This window comes from Thamnophis sirtalis, unplaced genomic scaffold (assembly GCF_051295495.1).
Source record: "Thamnophis sirtalis isolate CommonGarterSnake01/CBP01778 unplaced genomic scaffold, rThaSir2_p1.2 scaffold_8, whole genome shotgun sequence".
NCBI lineage: Eukaryota > Metazoa > Chordata > Lepidosauria > Squamata > Natricidae > Thamnophis > Thamnophis sirtalis.
This window is the reverse complement of record NW_028261388.1, coordinates 29499338-29519972: the sequence shown is the minus strand read 5'-3', so window position 1 is coordinate 29519972 and position 20635 is coordinate 29499338. Positions and strand designations below refer to the sequence as shown.

Sequence of the window (20635 nt, the reverse complement as noted above, 5' to 3'; positions counted from 1 at the left end):
TGCTTTTTAGCCCTCTCTATGCAGTTCAGAGAGTTAGAATATTGGCCCCAACAATCTGGGTCCTCATTTTACCCACCTCGGCAGGATGGAAGGCTGAGTCAACCTTGAGCCTGGTGAGATTCGATCTGCCAAACTGCTGGCAGCCGGTGATCAGCAGAAGTAGCCTGTAGTACTGCACTCTAATCACTGTGCCACTCAAGATCAGGCACTACCATATAAAAGACAGTATTGCCTTTTGTTATTAAACATTCTGCCAATAGAACTTGTTAAAGGTGCCTTATTGAATATGAGTTTATAGAAATCTGGAAACAATCAATACCTTATTGGAATCTTATAAAAATAGTGTTTAAAAGTATTATAGGCCAGCTGAATTGACACATTTACGTTGATATGGCCCAACAACTTCCTTAAAAATACCCAAGAGATTCTAAAGACACCCATTAGGTATCAGGAAATAAGACTATTTTAAAATGAAACTAAGTATGTGTTTATATCTTTAATTTTCTATTTCTTTAAATACTTAAGTAGCATGACTTGAATGTTAACTTAAAAGTTAATATCCTAACAGGACATGGCTATTTAGTGCATAAAACAGATATTTTATGCATTTTTTATTTTTCAATTTTTGTGTATCATTTAAGAAAGAAATTAGGAGAGACCTAATGAACAACAGTGGGAAAATTTCCATGTTTCTAATAAATTTACATAAACAAATGTAGATGCAGTTCTTATTAAAATATATACATTTTCTAATACAGACATTTACTTTTGTGCCAGATAAAAGAGTCTGCTGTATAATTAGTGCATAATATTGTTATTCATACATTATACTGTTTGGTGTTTTTATGTGGGTGTGGGAAGTAAAGGAAAGCTATGTAAATTGATGGATGTGCATTATATGATTTTGCAACAGGAATATTAATTTGGAAGATGGTGAAAGGCCACCAACGTAGGATGGCACAGGAGGGAGATGATCATGCTGACAGAGAATGAACTATTGAAATAAGCTAATGCATTTCATTCTATTGATGATTGCCTAGATCTAAACTAAAAAAAAATCTGTAAGAAGGGAGATACTGCTCAACACTACTTGACAACCTCCGAATAAATGTATTTCATGTCCACAAATCACTTGGCATGTTTTATTTTATGAACTGGAGGAAAAGAAGATATCATTCTGACAACATCAGAACAAGAAAATGTCTGACAAGATCATTTTGAAAATGGCTATCCAATATAGTGCCAAACAAAGAGTCAAGTGGGAAATGTTTCAAAAGCAATAAATAAATGAGTTTAACAACAAAATCCTTCATGGGATTGTGATTATGGCTCTTGGTAATTGAAGGAGACTTCTTCAGCAAGAAAGGACTAAACTGTATAGCATAGTACCAGTGCTGTCTCTTCAGCAATTTCAAAGACAACCTTAGTAAAGTTATTGCATCCCTAAGTAACAGCAGGATTAGGATTAGGATAGGAACATTAGGAACTATGAGCTGGACAAAACTTGCAGTCTGGGACATTGCCTTTTTCATATTCAGGATACATACACAGACACAGACAGAGACACACACACTCTTAACCACCCATCTTCCTCATATAGGGAACAAACTACATTAAATAGTATTCTCACAATAAAACTTTAGCAATACCACTTAGACTTATATACCACTTCATAGTGCCTTACAGGCTAAGTGGTTTACAAAATCAACATAATGCCCCCCAAACAATCTGGGTCCTCATTTTACTGACCTTGGAAGGATGAAAGAGTGAGATAACCTTGAGCCGGTAAGAATCAAACTACTGCAATGGGCAGGTTAGTCTTCAATACTCGCTGTGCCACCAGATCAAACTTTGCACAAAGTAAATAAGGATGTAACAAAATAAATTTCAATGCAAATGTATGTATGTATGTATGTATTTCTGGATGTACCTGTTTAGAAATAAGCCTTTCCTAAACTTACCTTCAACTTTAATGATGAAATGATGTTAAAATATATGTGAATAGGTGCTTAATTAATTATTGATATATGAGGTGATTAAAAATGTCATATCTCCCCTCTGATAAATCAAATTGTATTTACTTATTTAATTTAATTCATAGTGAAAATTAAGGAATATTTTCTATGAAAATAGTCTGAAGGAATTGAAGCATGTTGCATTTGCAGCAACATTATTTCATTTGTAAAGAGATAACTGGCCAAATTTGAAAAAAATAATAATGATATAAAATATAAGGCTTATATCTTACTTCCTTAAAATGAAGTTTCCTAAGGTGATTGGCAAATAGATACAAACTTAGCCCAGGTAGGAGTCTGAATAAATACAATAATTTGTTGTATTATGTAAGTTTTCTTAGAATACAGTTATATTCTAGGAAATATTATATAATACAACAGATTATCCTTAGTGTTGGTTTGACAAAATAATGTGAACCCAAATATCAGCTTTATTATGCTCTAGTATTGCATATGTATGACATGTCATTTCCAAGAATTTAAACAGGAAAGAACATATCCTGAAATCTAAAGAAAGCTTTGTTGCAATAATCATTACAAAGAGCTGTCATATAAAGTTACAGTTTTAAATCCACTTATCATGGATTCTTAAATTTGCAATCATCAGGATGAGCCTATTTTAAGCTAAAAGTTTGAAGAGATCAACATGAGAAAACTGTTCTTGTATATGCCATTTCTAACTACGGTACTAACAACTATTCTGTAGCTAACAATAACAACCACCACTATCCCACAATAGTTCTGCTCTATAATCATCAAAAATTTCTTTGAAAAAATGTAAAGCAAAGACTTCTGATTTCTGTAAAGAAATAATTGCTGACTTGCAAATTAATTGTTACATTATAATTTGCCCTAGATAATTCTGGTCAAGCATCTGTTCTCAAGGACGCAATCCTCAAAAACTTTGAATACTACTTTAATTTTACATAACTCTAAGAAAAAAAATACAAGCTAGCAATTAAACTAATTAAATCCAGGGCCTCTAACTTCATTTTTGTTTGTTCTACAGAAACAAACACAATCTGGTTAAAAATAAAGTCGAACTATCAGTGATAGAATGGGCAGCATTCTCAACTTACTTTAAAATTATTAACAAACATGTTAAACTTTAGACAGTAGATTTCATGGTATTGTTTTTATAATCTAAGAGTGGATTGGGTTTTTTAAAAAAATACAAAACAGTAACAAGTTTATTAACCATTACTTTTAATAGTCAGGCTTCATTGTTTGATAATATAATTTGCAACATTTCTCTTGCTTTTTCAGTCAGAGTCCAGATTCTCTGTGTTATTATTTTAAAAACAAATTATCATTTTTGTTCAGAGTTATTATGCAAAAACAAGATCGAGCCCTATCCCAAACAGCTGCACCATGTTCTGCCTTCAACATTAGACAAATTGCTCTGAAAGTCTGATTTTCCAATGCACAAAAGCTTACCCTGCCACTTACAGGATGCTTTTAAAGATACGTATTTAGAAGTGCCAGTCACAAATTACTTCCATAATAGTGTATTTAGTATTGCAGCCATAGGATCCCAAAATTTCTCTTTTAAAATTCTAATGACTCACCCTTTTCTTTACATCTTAATTATTCTTTAGCACGATGAGAATAAAATATTCAAGAATCCTGTCACACATTTTACTGGCATTTCAAACCAGACCTTTTTAGGTTTTGCTCTGAAAAGTGAAATATATATAGTCCAATAAAGATGGGAAAAATAATAAATAAGAATAAACCCTTCCTTTAAAGATCTGTCTTTATAGATGGGGACTTTGGCCAATTTAAAACAAACAAACTTCTTTACGGTCCTCAACTGTACTGGTGTAATTATCATGGGTCATAACACAGAAGAGTAGAATGTTGTGTCAGCTTTTGGGATATAGAAGTTGATCATTAATGCAGCATCTGCCTCTGTGCCATATTTCTGCAAGGACATTTAAAATATTCAAGAAATAGAGTGAGAGACAATACTATTTTAAATGTTCTAAAAACCACTGAATAAGCTCACACCTAACTGGGGATTTTTAGAAGTGCTACATGTAGGTATTAAAAAAGATAGGCAGTGTGATTCAGCATATTCTCCACACAATACTGTAAAACAGATACATCATTCTCAAGCAAATTTGCACTTGCGTACATACTCACATATATGTAAACAATTTAGGTATAAGATTCTGTATGTTTAGATATATGGATAAAGAACTATAGTTTAACATCTGCATTTTGCTTCTTATTCTGCAAAATATGCATTTTAATATTTGAAAATAGGTCAAGGATCACCACAGTCCATTGATGCAGCAAAGCAGAGAAGGCAAATTCTCTATTCCTTTGTTATACCTCAACAGGCCACTATCTCTGAAAAGTATAAGGGCGGCTACTATTTAGCCTCTCTCCTCTCTTGCTTTAAACTTTATTTAAATCTTCTTTTTTTTGTAAACTATGTAATTTACATGTTTTTCTCATTTAACAATCACAATTAGCAATTCCATCGCTAAGCACTGTGGTCACTAAGAAAAAAATCACACGACAGTAATCAACCTATGTCACTTCCATTTGGTCATTAAGAAAGACATCACATCAGTGGTGGGATTCAAAATGTTTTACTACCATTTCTATTGGTGGGCATGGATTGGTGGGCATGGATTGGTGGGCATGGCAGGGGAAGGATACTGCAAAATCCCCATTCCCTTCCTATCCCACTCCAGAGCAAGGATACTGTAAAATCTCCATTTCCATCCCATTCCAGGGCAAGAATACCGTAAAAATCCCCATTCCCTCCAACCCCACTAACCTGCTTTCCAGCTTCGTTCTCCTGTGCAGGGCAGAAGAGCAGCCAATCAGCTGGGACTCGGGAGACAGCGAATTGATGGGGGAGGAGCCAGCCAGAGATGGTATTTGCCAGTTCTCCGAACTACTCAAAAGTTCTGCTACCAGTCAGCCACAACCTGTCAGAACTGGCTGAATACCACCTCTACATCACATGAACATGAGTTTTACTTTTACTGATGCATTCTGCATTAACTCTGCTTGTCAGAAGCCAATTAGGAAACACACAAGTAGCAATCCTATGATCACTATGATGTAAATGTGATGATTGGTGACAAAAAATTTTAATTTGCACTGTCATAATTTTTAATGGTCATCAATCAATTTCAATTCAGATAGAGCTGGAAGGGACCTTGGAGGTCTTCTAGTTCAACCACCAGCTCAAGCAGGAAAACCTATACTATTTCAGACAAGTAACTTTCTAGTCACTTCTTAAAACATCCAGTGATGAAGCACCCAGCACTTCTGATGGCAAGCTGTTCCATTGATTAATTGTCCTCACTATTAGATGAGGCAGCCAGAGAGGAGTACCTGTGTTGTAAACCAGCAGCCAACCTTTGCGGCTTGTCAGCATAGCTGGGGTGGGGAAAGGGGAACCAGCCATTCACATGTGGGCAGATCAACTTGCGCAAGATGAGCAGCACATGTGTGTGTATACGTGCTGACACAGTCCAGTTCCAAATAGGCCATAGCCCATGGCCAAGGGGTTGGTGACCCCTGTTGTAAACCACTTTGAAACTGTGTTAATAGAACATTATACATGTAACATACAAAATTTCTAAACAAATATATAAAATAAATATAAAATAAATATAAAATAAATACCTCACCACATTCGATAGACCCAGGCATATCAAAGGTCTCACACGTGTAGAAGAAAATGCTATTTCCTCAGAATACCAATCAGAACAATTAGAAAAAAAATCAATCCTGAAGAACTTTCCTCACATACAAGAGAATTTTAATAACTCATAGTATCTATGGTTACAATAGCCATGTGATGATATTATTGTTGTTGTTGTTGTTATTTACTTTATTCATTAAACATGAAACTCAGCCAACTGAACATTCAAAAATGCATTACAAATACCAGTGACTGGTGCTAATGGTTGATACAGTTTGCTGCCAGCGTCCTAGGTATCAACCAAGTACCTTCTTAAAATATAAGATGTTCCAAGTGGCACAGTTTTTTGCAGTTCCACTGATGTTATTGCAGGAAGCTGCAATTTATTGATGTATTTTGTAAAATTCTTGGACATGGGGCCAAATGCCCCAATAACAATGGGTATCACTGTTACAGACTTCATCCATAGCTGTGTAGTTTCGATGGCCAGGTCGCGATATTTCATTATTTTTTCTAGTTCTTTTTCTTCGACTCTGGCATCTCCAGGAACAGCGATATCAATAAACTGTACACTTCGGCCCTCTACAACCGTGATATCTGGCGTGTTGTGCTCCAAATGACAATCCGTTTCTATTCGAAAGTCCCACAAGATTTTCACCTTCTCATTTTCGATAACTTTTCTCACTTTATGTTCCCATGACTTTCTGGATACAGGTAAATCATATTTTTTACATAATGACCAGTGGATTAATTTACCAACTCGGTCATTTCTAGCTTTGTAATCAGTTTGTGCAATTTTGCTGCATTCACATATTAAATGTGAAACAGTTTCGACTTTGTTATTGCAAAGTTGGCAGTTTGGGTTGTCAGTGGATTTTTGTATCTTCGCTTACATGGCATTAGTTTGTAGTGCTTGTTCTTGAGCAGCCAGTATTAAACCTTCTGTTTCTTTCTTGATAGTTCCCATCTTAAGCCATGTCCATGTCAAGTTGTCATCACATTTTCCTTCAATGTTTTTCAAGTGCTGTTCATGCAAAGCTTTGGTTTTCTATCTATTTAATCTGTCATCCAGCTGTTTTTCTTATATTCTGCCTTTATTTGTTGTTTTTATGCTGTTCTCCATTTTCACAGCCTGCAGCAATTTTTCTGTACTTTGGTTCACATAATCACTCAAACTTTGTTTTTCTTCTTCTACAGTTTGTTGGATTTGCAATAGCCCCCCGCTCCCTATTTTTCTTGGCAGGTACAACCCTCGATGTCACTTTGTGGATGTAAAGTGTGGTACACATTCAAAAGTTTGTGTGTTTTCTGGTCCAAGCTTTTCAGTTCAGCCAGAGTCCAGTTGGTGATTCCAGCTGAGTAGTGTTTCACTGGAATTGCCCTTGTATTAATGGCTTTAATTATGTTTCCAGCATTCAGCTTTGATTTTAATATTTTGAGGACCCTCCTAATGTATTCCTTTTGCATTTACTCTTTTGACTTTTCCATTCAAGATGTTATCTGCTTCCAATATGCCTAGGTACTTGTAACCATCATCCTTTGCTAATGCTTTCACTATATTTCCATTTCCCAGTTCTATTCCTTCTGGGTTTTTTTCCATTTTTCCTCGCCACATGGATAATATAGCACATTTTTCAAGCCCAAAGTTCATTTTGATGTCACTGCTGAACAGTTGAACTGTGTTGAGTATTGATTTAAGTTCAGAGGGGCTTTTCACATACATTTTAAAGTCATCCATGTATAGTAGATGGTTTATCTTGCCATGTTGGCTTGAGATTTGTATCCCAGTTTTGTGTTCCGTAAGATTATTGTCAGTGGTGTTTTGGAGGATTATTGTCAGTGGTGTTTTGTAGGATTATTGTCAGTGGATGATGATGATGATGATGATGATGATGATGATGATGATGATGATGATGATGATGATGATGATGATGATGATTCTTTCAAACAAAATATTGCTTCCAAATTCAAAAGCAAATGTTTTTGCATCTTGTCTTATGTATCTACTTTTAGAGTATTTTAACTTACAGCAATAAAAAGGAGCCCATGAATTGCTAATTAATTAATTAGGAAAACTAGACCATTTAAAATTGGTTCTCAAGTATAGAAAGTGAGTTTGAGAATAAAAGAATCTAAAACTTGGTTTAAAACATTCTCTGTAGCATTTTCTAAAAATCATTTCCAGTGATATAACTTAGGCTACATGTCCCATCGGAGAGCAAGTGTCAGCAAAGTAAATGCATTAGTTAGAGCTTAATGGTAGTTTAGTGTTCAATACCTTGAAATATTAAATATGTTTTTTCCCAAAGTAAACTGCAATTCAGTTTTAATGAAGACATTAACTTGCTTGATTTGTAAGCTCTTGTGGAAAGCAAGTCTAAAATATTGTCACAAGAGGTGAGCAGAAGTAGCAAGAGCTACTGCAGGAAAAAAAGTCTTTTATGAAACAATTCTAGAATGAGCATGAATGTGTACCCATTTTCCTTTTACCTTTGGTTAATGTGATTTGAGCCTAATATAATTAGAACTGCATCTGTACATGGCTTGCAATTATGAGTATTTAAAAGCAATGACACTTTCAACATTTCTAAATGTCCATTTTCCAGGAGCATAGAGTTCACCAGAAGCATTCAAGGGAAAAGTCCAAAATAGATTTTCCCAGTAACTCAGTAGGACGTACTTGACAAAAGGGCTTTTTATGAATGGCACTGATTTAAGAGATAGAAGTGAAAATGAACAAAAATCACTCTGCAGCATGACTCTGCATTATTTCGGGCAGATTAGTGTTCTGTGTATACTAGAGTACATATTTGCAGCAAATGCAATCTTGTACCAGTGCCTTTTAAAAAAAGGTAAACAACTATGTACATTTCACTCATGAGGCAGGGTGAAGAATTACCTGACAAAACAAAAGGAAGCACAATTTGAGAAAATCATAGAAGCAAGCCACCACTAAGAAAAGCCATGGTATGTAGTTGCCATATTGTACACTGCTAAATCTCTGGACTTCAACTGTTTTGGTAGGAAGATGCTGACATATTTAAGTTCTTTAAACACTCTACGCAAACACATTTGGGGAAAAAATCATATTATTAAAAAGCACATGAAAAACATTACTATATTGTATAAAGAGTCTAATGTTTACATGCCATCTGCAAATAAATGTTAACCAATATATTTTTTGACTCTAATAGATCCTGCTGTAATATTTTTTAATAATGACCAAGATAATTAGATGGGAACATCCTCTTTTCATTTCATTGTAAAAGCAAACTCAGGGCAGCTTACGGAGAAAAATATAAAATCACAAAGAAAGTGTAAGCAATGCATAGAAGCATTTTGTACTGATACATCTGTTCATATTTACTGAGAAACTTTTCTGAAGGAATTACTCCGTAGTAAAGTGAATGTAAGATTGCAGCCAAGAATTGCTGCAGGCCATTGAAAAACTTTCAGACATATAATCATTATATTCAAATTTTCCACAAATTTGTTACATTAAAAACCATAGAAGTAAAAGACTAGACATCAAAATTACAACTTCTCCCATTCATGCTCTCCAAAAATTTTCTATGTGTCAGAAATCTTGAATTTTTTGCAGCTATAAATTCAATTATTAAATTTAGGATAATGCTACAATCTTTGGTGATGTTCTTTCTGCATTACAAATGGGCCATTAAATCAGTGAAGTGCCAATCAAATCCTTTTGTGTGCTGAAAAATGGTTTAACAAAAGCATTTTTGCAGGCCTCTCCTTACACTATTGTCAGTGTCACCTATATATGATAATTGCAATGTATTTTTTGTATCAACTCCAAATGGAAAGAATAGAATTCTTACCCACTCCTTAAAAAAAAAGAAAGTCATAATCCTACATATTTGGAGTTTTATTAAGGTGTCTAAGGATGTTTAATATGCCTAAGCAACCCTTTGTATAAAATTTCTGTTGTAACAGGAGGAAATAATGTGTTTAACAATCCCAATAGAAAAAATGACACCTTGAGCTTTGGATTCACTTCCCTGTTGTACAATTTAATCATACTCTTGTTCAGTCTCACACTGCTGACTGCTGGAGGATAGCCCTCCCTCTCAAATGAATAATTCTTCCACAGCTGAAATCTAATCTGCCACACATTTCTCTTCACATTTTGCCTTGTGATTTTATATGTACTGTTTAAAAAACAGGACATTCTCCACAGTTTGTTCTTTCTTCACTTTACATTCCTTTTGTTCGTGTGATTTTTACTTTCTTAGAAAAGCTATGTACTAAAGCAATTGTTTTTTTTAACCACTTGTTATTGCTATCTTGCTATCAAATTACTTCCTGAAAGCCATTTCTGCTTTATCGGAGCTTCTTTAGCAAAATAAACTGTATTAAAAAAATCTATATAGACCACTACTGGATGAGTACTAGCAAACCATAGAAATTTTGAATGATGAATTAAAAGCCCAGTCATATTTTAGGACCTATCGTGCAAAACAATCCATCAATATGCATATGTAAAAGGCCACAATTTAAAAGGATAACATATATGCATACAGAAATGAAATTATGGTTCAGTATTTGCTATAATGTGGTAAGTAGGATCTTTCCAAAATATTGATACATTCAGGATTTAGCCACATTTTTAAAAAATGAACAAAGTAAATGCACCATACAGTCGTTTGCTAAGAATGGCTGCTATAAAAATCAAATGAAAAAATAAAATCCATCGTAACCTTCATTTTAAGTGTATTTATTTCAATTGAAATTTTTGTATTTGTTTTGAAAATTTATATTTATTTAGTTTTTAATATAAATGTATGTTTCATAAAATTTTAAGAATTGCATCATGTTAATGTACTACATCTGTCCCAAATCATCTCCTCTGACCTAATCATCTTATTTGTTCAGATAGAAATTAATAGAAACCAGATTTCCTTGAACTTGTGCTGATCCAAGGGGTAGGCATTCATGGACCCCAGATACCAAGTTACCTTATTCAAATTTACTTATTCAAAAGTATCAATACTTTTAACAATAAATCACAAGTTTGGAAAAGGCAGAAGCCAGTTTGAATGTCCAATTTTATATTTGTTTCCAAAGTTGCCACTGGATTTCTATGTAGAGGTCTGACATACATTCTTGTGTTGTTTTCATCAACAATTATGATACTTTCCCCAGCAGACACTGGTAATAATGTACCATAATGTACCATAATGCAGTGTTTTTCAACCTTTTTTGTGCAAAGGCACACTTTTTTCATGAAAAAAATCACGAGGCACACCACCATTAGAGAATGTTAAAAAAATTTAACTCTGTGCCTATATTGACTATATATAAAGTAATTTTCCCACGGCACACCTTACACTATGTCACAGCACACTAGTGTGCTGCGGCACAGTGGTTGAAAAACACTGCCATAATGTACCATTACCAATAAGATGTTTTGGTTAGAGTAAGAGACAATGTATTAGCTTACAGATACATTTATTTGAGGCTTTTTCAGATGATGACTTGGTTGCTTCCTCTCTCAATTGTTCATTTCTTTGACTCCTATAATTCTTGCAACTCCTATATGTTTCATTATACATTTATATAGAACATATATATATATATATATATATATATATATATATGTGTGTGTGTGTGTGTGTGTGTGTGTGTGTGTGTGTACACATACATGTGTGGTGTGTGTGTGTGTGTGTGTGTGTGTGTGTGTGTGTGTGTGTGTGTGTACACATACATAGTTAATATTGATCCTGAAGTTAATTTTATGAAGTTATGAAGTTAATATTTCTTCATAAATATAAGTAGTCATCAATTTAGAATCACAATTAAGCCTGGAACTTCTGTCACTAAATGATGTGATCATCAAGTGAGTTGTCTGATTTTATGATCTTTTTGCTGCAGTCATTAAGGGAATCCAGCTTCTTCTACTGACCGTGCTTGTCAGAAGGTTGTAGATGATAACCATGTAACCCAAAGATGTTGCAACTGTCATAAATGGATGCTGGTTGCCAAGTGCCCAAATTCTGATCACCTCACCGCAGAGATGCTGCAATGTTTTTAAGTGTGGAAACATGTTGTAAATCATTTTTGCACCACCATTGTAACTTCGAACAGTAATATGTAAATCAAGATATACCTGTGACCTTAAATGTTCTCCACACAAATCCTAAAACTAGATAAAGGGAACCTAATTAAATAACTTAATCTTCATTGATTTATTGAGAAAAATGATTGAAAGCTACATCTTTGTATATGGCAAAAGTAGGTGAATGTCTGGTATTATCAGTTCATTTAAGCAGGAAATTAGAATTAGGTGGGTGTTTCAATCAATGGGATGATAATCAGATGGGGGTGTGGGAGATCCTGCCTTATTCAAATTCTGGTATTTATTGTTTAAGTCTGGTCTTCATAACAGATACACACAGAAATGGCTCAAAGGAGATTTCTGAAGACCTCAGAAAAACAGTTGCTGTTGATGCACACCAATCTGGAAAAGATTACAAATCAGTTTCTAAAGTGTTTGGTCTCCACTAGTTCATTATCATCCAGATTGTGTGATTAAACACCATTACTATTCTCACCAGGAGTGATTTACCATCTAAAGCAGGGTGTCAACTCGAATCGTCATGGCAGTGACACGTGACATATCAGGACTTCCATCCCTTTCTAAACAAGGGCCAGGGCCAGCATGTGACATCTGGCCGCGGGCCGTAAGTTTGACACCCCTGATTCTAGGTCACACAAAAGCAAAGTGTGTAACATTCCAGGAGTTCTCAAAACAGCCCAGAATGTATGGGTAATTAAAGGTCTCACTTACTTTGCTGAATATCAGTGTTTATTCATCAAGAAAACACTGAACAACAATAGTGCGCATAACAGGTGTGCAAGGAGAAGACCACTAATGTCCAAAAAGAACATTGCTGCCCATCTACAATTTAGAAATACCATGTGGACAAGCCAGAGTGCTATTGGAAGAGTGTTCTGTGGACAGATGAGATAAAAATCTTTGGCTTGAATGAAATGTTTCGCTAAAAGCAAACATTGCTTTCCACCATAAGAAGCTTATCCCATCTGTGATAGATGGGGGTGGTAATAACAAAGTTTGGGCCAGCTTTTTGCCCCTAAATTAGGACATCTTGCCATCATTCATGGAATTATAATTTTTGGATTGTACCAGCAAATTCTATAGAAAAATATCAGGCTATAAGTCCATAAAGTGAAGCTCAAAGGAAAGTGGTTATGTATCAAATAATGGTTAAAGAAGAAGAAAGTTAATGTTTTGGAATAGGCAAATCAAAATCCTGACCTTAATTCTCTAGGAATATTGTGGAAGGACCTAAAGCAGTTCATGTGAAGAAGCCAAACAATATCCCTAAATTGAATCTGTTCTATAAGCTAAATATTACTCCAAGTCAAATGTACAGGATTGATCAACAATTATCAGAAATGTTTAGTTGTAGTTACTTCTGCCCAAGGAGGGTACAGCAATTTTTGAAAGTGAAGTTTCATATATTTTTTTACCAAACTTAATATGTAGCCTTGGAAACTTTTGTTTCAATAAATCAATAAACAAGTATAATGTTTTTTTTACTTATTGGTTTAATTGGGTTGTCTAGTTGTAGAACTTTGTGGAAAACAGATCACACTTTAGGTGATATTTATGCAAAATTCAGGAGTATTCAAAAAATTATAAGCATCCATCTAGAAAACATTTTTGTTTCAATGTATACAGAATTTCTCAGCCAATCCAATTCATAAGACACACAAAGCAATTTTATTGGACTAACCTATAAAGAACAGATTTTTTTAAAAAAAAACCAATTCTTCTAACTTTAAAGGAAGTTGGGTATTGACTAATTCAGGAATACACTGATGAATATTTGTAAGAATACAAATATTCTTACAATCCATTTAAGTAATTGGTATTAACATACCAATTACTTATATGGATTGTAAGAATATTTATACAATACTAAAACTCTTGTTCCAATCTTTATTCAGTGAAATGGTGCATAATAGGCCAATAAATTTTGAACCAAGATACGTCAAATGGTCTGTCTTGTAGAATGTGTCAAAAATCCAAAATCCATGACTTCCATGGCATTAAAATTTGGCAAATTTTACAAAGCATTATATGACACAAAAAACACCAACTTGTCTTAAGAAAATACTAGAACTCAATCTCCTGAGACCAGCATCTGAACCACTACAACAACTGGATCTCTTTTCCACTCTTAGAATAACATTTTAAATTATCTAATGGAATGTTGGCTCTGTCTAAGAAACATTGGAATCAGTAAGCAAATTCATTTAGGGCTATGAGACAAAGTTATCTTGCCTGTCTTGATCTAGTTTAGATTCAACACTAGCATGCTTACTTACTTATATCAGACATTTGCAAAAGAAAAACAACTTCCTATTGTTAACTTGATCCTTACATCAAGATGCACTTTTTAGGTTGCAAGATGCTAATTATAACAAAGTGAAGTGTCCAAGAAATTTCATATCAACATATTTTCATTTTAGGGGTATTTGTTGACTCCATTTACAGAATATGATTTGTCAATATGTAGAATTATTTCCCATTAACCTTATCTCCAATTTCAAAGAACAAAGTTTTATAGACAATAGTGCTATTAACCTTTCCATAGTTTAATTATCTATTGAAAATTAGCATATTTTCTAGTACAAGGGAGTAAGTTTTCTTAACTTAATATGTTTGCAAAGCTGAAACCCAGAAACATGAATTGCTGTTGAAATGAATGTTACTCTGTTAATTTTATGTATAAAAATATGTTAAAAATCACCTAAATGTGTTTAACGTCAGGCTCAAAAAATCAAGAAAGGCAGTTGAAGTTCTTCTAAGCAGTTTCCTTTAATTTTCCTTACTTATGGACAGAAATCATGCCAAACTAAAGTTGACTACTTGCACCATAAAACACAGATGCTGGGATTCTGGGAAACTATTAGGGAAGAGCTGTTTTCACCCTTTTTCTTCCACAGAGCTTTGTTGTCTTTTTCTGGAATGCACTCCTCCCTCCTGGGAATCTGGACTACATTCCATAACAATTAACTCTAATATAAATATTCCATTTTTAAATAAAGTTTGGGGCTTTTAAAAAGTTTTTAGGGCTTCTTTAAACCAGGTCTATTTTACCAGCTTACAATTCCTATTATGTCTAGGAATGCTGATATTGTTCCAGTGCTTTTACAAAAGAGAATAACATAATTTTAAAAGAATTGTTTTCATCACACTTTATTTCATATAATCATGAAATTTTGCCTACTCTTGAATTTAAGCCACAAGTAATGTATACATACTGATATGAAATATAGTAAATTTAAATATACACATTAAGTATACACATAACAGTTTAATGGATCTTACTTCCAGTAATCTGGGTACAGAATCCAACTTTGAAAACTAAATGCCTAATTAGAAGTATAACAAAACTTTCCCTAACAAACGAATTGACATGATGGGAGGGATAGATTTTTTGTAAAAAAAAGTAGAGATAGCATAACATAGCTTTTTTCCCCCAAGAGTTGGGTGGGGAAAAGATTTTTCAGCTTATGTAAATTACTGCATAATAGGGAAGGGAGATATTTTTAAATTGAAAAACAATGGGAAATCATACAATTTTCAAAATTCAGTAGTACAATTTCTGAAGGATCTAAGTACACCATATAAAACTAAGAGTTTCTTGTGGACTCCTTATCACTACAGGTGTCTTATCAATAAAAGAGAAGTTACATGACATCCCCACTTCTCCCCTAAATGATCTTAGAACTTTCTTATAGTGTCAAAGTCTTAAAAATGCCAACTTATGGCCTCAAAACCCTGAAGCTCCTGAAGGCTTGGATAATATCTTAATAGCATTGGTGCAAAATTGAAATAGTTAATATAATGGAAAGACAACATTATTTATTATATGTGATGTGGTTACCTTCACTCTCCCTCAAAAGAAATATGTCACTCAGAAAGCAGGTACACCTCTTAGCCTGAAAGAAGGGCAGTTGAGCCAAGGGATTGATGGCATTTGAAGAAAAAAAGAAAGAAAATAACTAAGAGATTATTTTTGCATTTTCATACAGCATCCTCGATAGAAACTCTATATAGGGACAGGGATATATATTTACAAGCATTCATATTCCCTTGAATTTGACATGCTGAAAGAATCTTCAGAAAGAGGTTGGGTGTAGTGAAGGTGGAATATAATCCCAATGCCACAGGATTCCAGTAGCTATCGGACTGTGACAAAATGTAACTTTTATCTTCTTTTCTAAATATTAGCAATAGTTTCCTTATGGTGCTATAAACACCATACTATTGTAAGAATGTGGACATATGTGGCATTAACTTTAGCATTCTAAAGCATAGGTGATTTTTTAAGGATTGCTGCAGAAGTATGAGCTCCCCGGGAGTGATTCAATTACTAATAGTCCAAGATTTCTCTTATGTATGGCTTGACTCACTACATGCTGGAATGATGCAAGTTAATTAGAAGACATTCTGAAGAATACTTCATAACATTTTTACTTTTTTATCATAGAAGTTTCATTGAGTTTGTTTACTCTAAGATACCAGAAGTGGGAATGATGTGACACTGGCAGCTAATATATTTAAAAATTAATATTAAAATATTTTTAGATGTTGGTTGGCATGCCATCTATTTTGGAATCTTTAAAATGAATCAATGATTTGGAATTTTACTTGTTCCCTCCTTTTTTTTAATGAAGACACATTCTAAATCAACAATTTTAGATCATAATGTTATGGTAATTATTAGTATTTTTGTCAGTTCAAGATGAGTATACAATTTTACAAAAAAAATCAAGGTTTATTAAGCTTTATCTTAACTGTATTCTGAGATAAATTGGAAGTAACTTTCTTGTAGCAAACTATTTACAAACCCCCTGTCCTTCACAGACATAAAACTGCAACATGCACTATAGTTGCACTGCTGGGAATTAGTCCAGCTCAGTGGAGAAAATGGCTTTTATGCATTCCAAAGCCTATTGCATAATACCAACATTTTTCAAATACATTTCTTTTATAAAATGGGTGGATCACAATTGCCAATTGCTTTAATATGTAGCTCTTTTCTGGAAGAACATACATACATAATCCACATCTGGAAACTGACTAAAAAACTAATACTTATCATAAACGTATAACACAGAAATAATTTAGAACACATATTTAAAACTTCCAAGTTATTAATGTATTTTAAGCTTCCAAGATATATGATATCCCAAGATGTACATACATACATACATAAATACATACATACATGACATTTGTAGCAACTCCAGCTGTCTCCAAGAACATTAAAGTGTCTCCTTATTAGATTTATTCACAATGTATTTATTACAATTCATTCTGCAAGGTATTAAAATTGTTTTTGTGAAATCCACAGAAAAGATTTTATCTTTTTTCAGATATTACTGATGCTGTCTTAACTTCAGGCACACAGTTTTTTTTAGAATGGGAAATCTTGTCTCCTTTTCAGGGATCCTGAATCATATCAGGATGGGGAGGGGGAGGGGGAGGGGGGGCTTAGCTGCTTTACCCATTTCTTTCTATGATCTGTTTTCAGATTGCACAGCAGCCAGAAATTTCTAGCTGGTTGCTGATAGAGAAGGCAAAAGCATAAGGAAAACAATAGGTAAAATTCCATACTAAATACAAATCAAAGGCACAATAGCAACCACAACAGTTGAAACAGCTGTACTTGCTGTTTTTTGAAAAATAATTTACTGAAGTCCAAACCTATTTTTATAGTGTAGAAGCTTTCAAATCTAATCCAGGAAGGAAGTGGATTTAGAACACTACAGATAAATGTTACCTGATAAGTGAAGGGAAAAATCCTGTATTAATTAAAGAGGTTTCTCTAATCTGGAAAAAACAAGACTACTTAAAATATTTCTTTATTTAATTACTTGTTTACTTAGAAAGTAGTCCACTGAGTTCAATGATGCTTAATTCTAATCAATATGAAGGGATTTCATTTGTTACTAGAGAATCAAGTTGTTTCTAATCTACATTAATCTTTATATAATTGGTGCAGAAATGTCTCTTTTTAGTAATAACATTAACATGCTTTTTGTGTAACATTATTAAATTAACTTTTCAGGTTGCAAAATAAGGTAGTAACTACATTTAATGAAATTTACTCAGAAATATACATACGATTTGTATCAATCACTTTAGGACTGATTCTGTTCTATCTTCTTTTTTAAATAAAATAAAAAAATTATGAAGACCCTTAATAAATACATCAGACAGATCCTTTGTTCATAGTATATCTTTGCTTACCCCACATCCAAAGTTCAAACAAGGATAACTTCACACTTTTTCTTCAATGGGCATAACTTTGCTTGCGAATTAGCCTTTTGGTCCCCACTCAGTTTACCATTTTTTCCCTCCGTAACTCAACACCAGCTTATTTTGCTTCCTTACATTCCTGGAACTCTCTCCTTCAACATACAGAACTGAATTTAACTATTTAAATTAGGGATGGAGAGAAGAAGCTGGAGCAAGGCCTGTTCTTTCCTAGTCTAGCAAGAAGCAAAGTGAAGTGAAGCAGATCTTAGCTAATGGACAAGAGTGAAAGAATAACTGAGAGCTAGCCACAAACTGCATTCATCCAATTAACCCACTTCCAGCTAATGTTTCAAACAGAAACTGATTTTTTTTTATCCAAGCAGATTAACTTTAGAAATGAACGCATCAATTAGGCTCTAGCAGAAAGTTCAATTCTCCTTATCAAGATAGCAAAAGTAAAGATTTGATCACCAGCAGGTTTTTGATAGGAACTAGTGTCTCCACGTTCATTATTGCCCTATTCTCTAGCCAGAGGCACGTTAGCCTCGGCTGAAATTTATGATCACCGAGGATATAAATTAACTTCACTATAAAATAAAAATACTCACTGAAAGCATCCAAGTTTAATCCTGAACTTTCTAAATTACTTTTTTCTCCAAGTTACATTACTATTTTAAGCCCATCATTAAGGAAGCATGTTTATTAAATCAGGTGGCCGCTTATGAAAGAATTCCAGATCCGAAATCTTATTGAGGAAGGGGGGAGGGGGGAAATAACTGGATTAATAGCGAGGGTGAGAAAAAATGTAGCTAGTACGAAAGCCAATGTTCCAAGATGGAGAATAGGAGTCGGCTGCAAACATGCGAATTTATTTATTTTTTACTCCTGGGTTCAGTCATATCCAAGACAAACTCCCCCCTGTACTGAACAAGCATGCATTGGGTCCGGTTCGGCTAATGCCAACTTTGTCCTGCAAGATCTATTTAGCTTTCTTACGATCCATATTTTACACAGCTCGAACATGAATAGAAAGCACTTTTTTAAAAATTGGGGGGGGGGGGAGCGCGCGCCTTAAAATCAGCCCGACCCAAGGAAATTTGGGTGGAGGAAAGGCGACCCATCCCTGCATTTCGCGACTACTTATCCAAACCCGAGAATATTGACCTTACGGAAACGTCACCCGACTTTATTCTGATAAAATGCAATACATTTTTTTTTAAAGAGTCCCACCGCTCATCGCTTCTGCGTCGAGTCCGAGTGCGGATCCGTAGGCACAGAAAAAGAAGCGTAAACTGTGCACGGGACGAGACAGGTTCTCGGCATGCAAAGTTGCGAGATAACCTGAGGCGGGATTTTCCTAAGTAAACTCCCAAGCCCGGTGTTTCCGGGGAAGTGCGCGCAGAACTGCAGCCTTACCTCGCTACCCCCGTTCCCACGGATGGAGTATGTAAACAGTAACAGAGTTGGAAGGGACCTTTGGAGGTCATCTAGTCCAACCCCTACTCACGCAGGAGACCTCTACTACGGATTCCAACCGCCGAAATGCCAACCGATCGACAAGCTCAGTGTCTTAGCCACTGAGCCACCTAGTCAGGCTCAGTATAAGTATAAAGTCTTAAAGGACAGCGCGCACTTCCCCGAAAGGAAATCCTAATTAAACTCGGAGGGGCTTATTCCTGATCCAATACACGCAACTCGTGACATCCACACGAGTGAATTTTCTCGGGAGTAAACTTCCCCGATGCAGGAGAGGTTTGACTTCCCACGAGATTCGCGAAGCTTTCAACTTGCGCGTGAGTCTTTCGGGGCTTTTATTTTTTTTATTTTTTTACACATAGCCCTAATTGCTTTCCCCTCTCGCTACCCTCGGAGAGGGCGGAGCCTCAACCAACCACACCTCCTCACCCCCCACTGACCCCGGAAGAGCGATACCTCTCTCGTCTTCTGTCAGCCTCCCGCGCCAATTCAACTCTTTAATGTAGAACCGCCGCCACCCTCCCTTCAGGCGAACCTCTCATTGGCCCTTAGCCCCGCCCACTCGGCCCGCTCAACTTTTCGATTAGCTGGCGGCCCTGCCACTCCTGAGTGAGCTCCGCTTCCCCCAACAACCATACAATCCTTCCCTCTCATCCGCCTGTATTTACTGCCTTCTCATTGGAGTGGTTCCAGCCTTTAAGAAAATAAATCTCCGTTATGTCCCCAGTGTATTGGTTTTGACGTTTGTCAATCAGACCTCAGTGATGCTTATCATTGGAGGATATACATATGATTAAGGCTGACCTTTTTAATAACTCGTGTTTCATTTGCCCGGGCTAGCTGCCAAAGTGACCCAAGCTTTCAAATGATTGGCTCTATATGATCTTTTTCACGCTGCCTAGCATGTTAGGTTGTGAACCTTCGCCCGCTCCCCCTTTTTTTTCTACGCATTTCTATTTCTTCCTTTATTTATTTATTTATTTCATAAACTTAAATGACCTCGGTAGGGAGGGGGAAGGGAGGCTTGCTGTTATACGGTGACCAATAGCAGAAAGGACAGAGGCGGAGCCTAGAAGGTTTTCACCAATCAGAACACGATATTACCTTTGTACTTAGCAAGTTGCCAGCCAATCGAGTTTTGAAGCTCCCGGCACC

General features: G+C 35.1%; 1 protein-coding gene across 1 annotated transcript in view; it reads right to left on the bottom strand.

Moving 5' to 3' along the window:
• The window catches only part of ZBTB20 (zinc finger and BTB domain containing 20), a 513951-nt gene extending 494126 nt beyond the window's left edge, over positions 1-19825 (bottom strand). Inside the window, exon 1 of the mRNA XM_087721324.1 lies at positions 17996-19825. The gene's annotated coding sequence lies outside the window, so the exon portion shown is untranslated. The remainder of the gene's footprint in view (positions 1-17995) is intronic.
• Between the last annotated feature and the right edge of the window lie 810 nt (positions 19826-20635).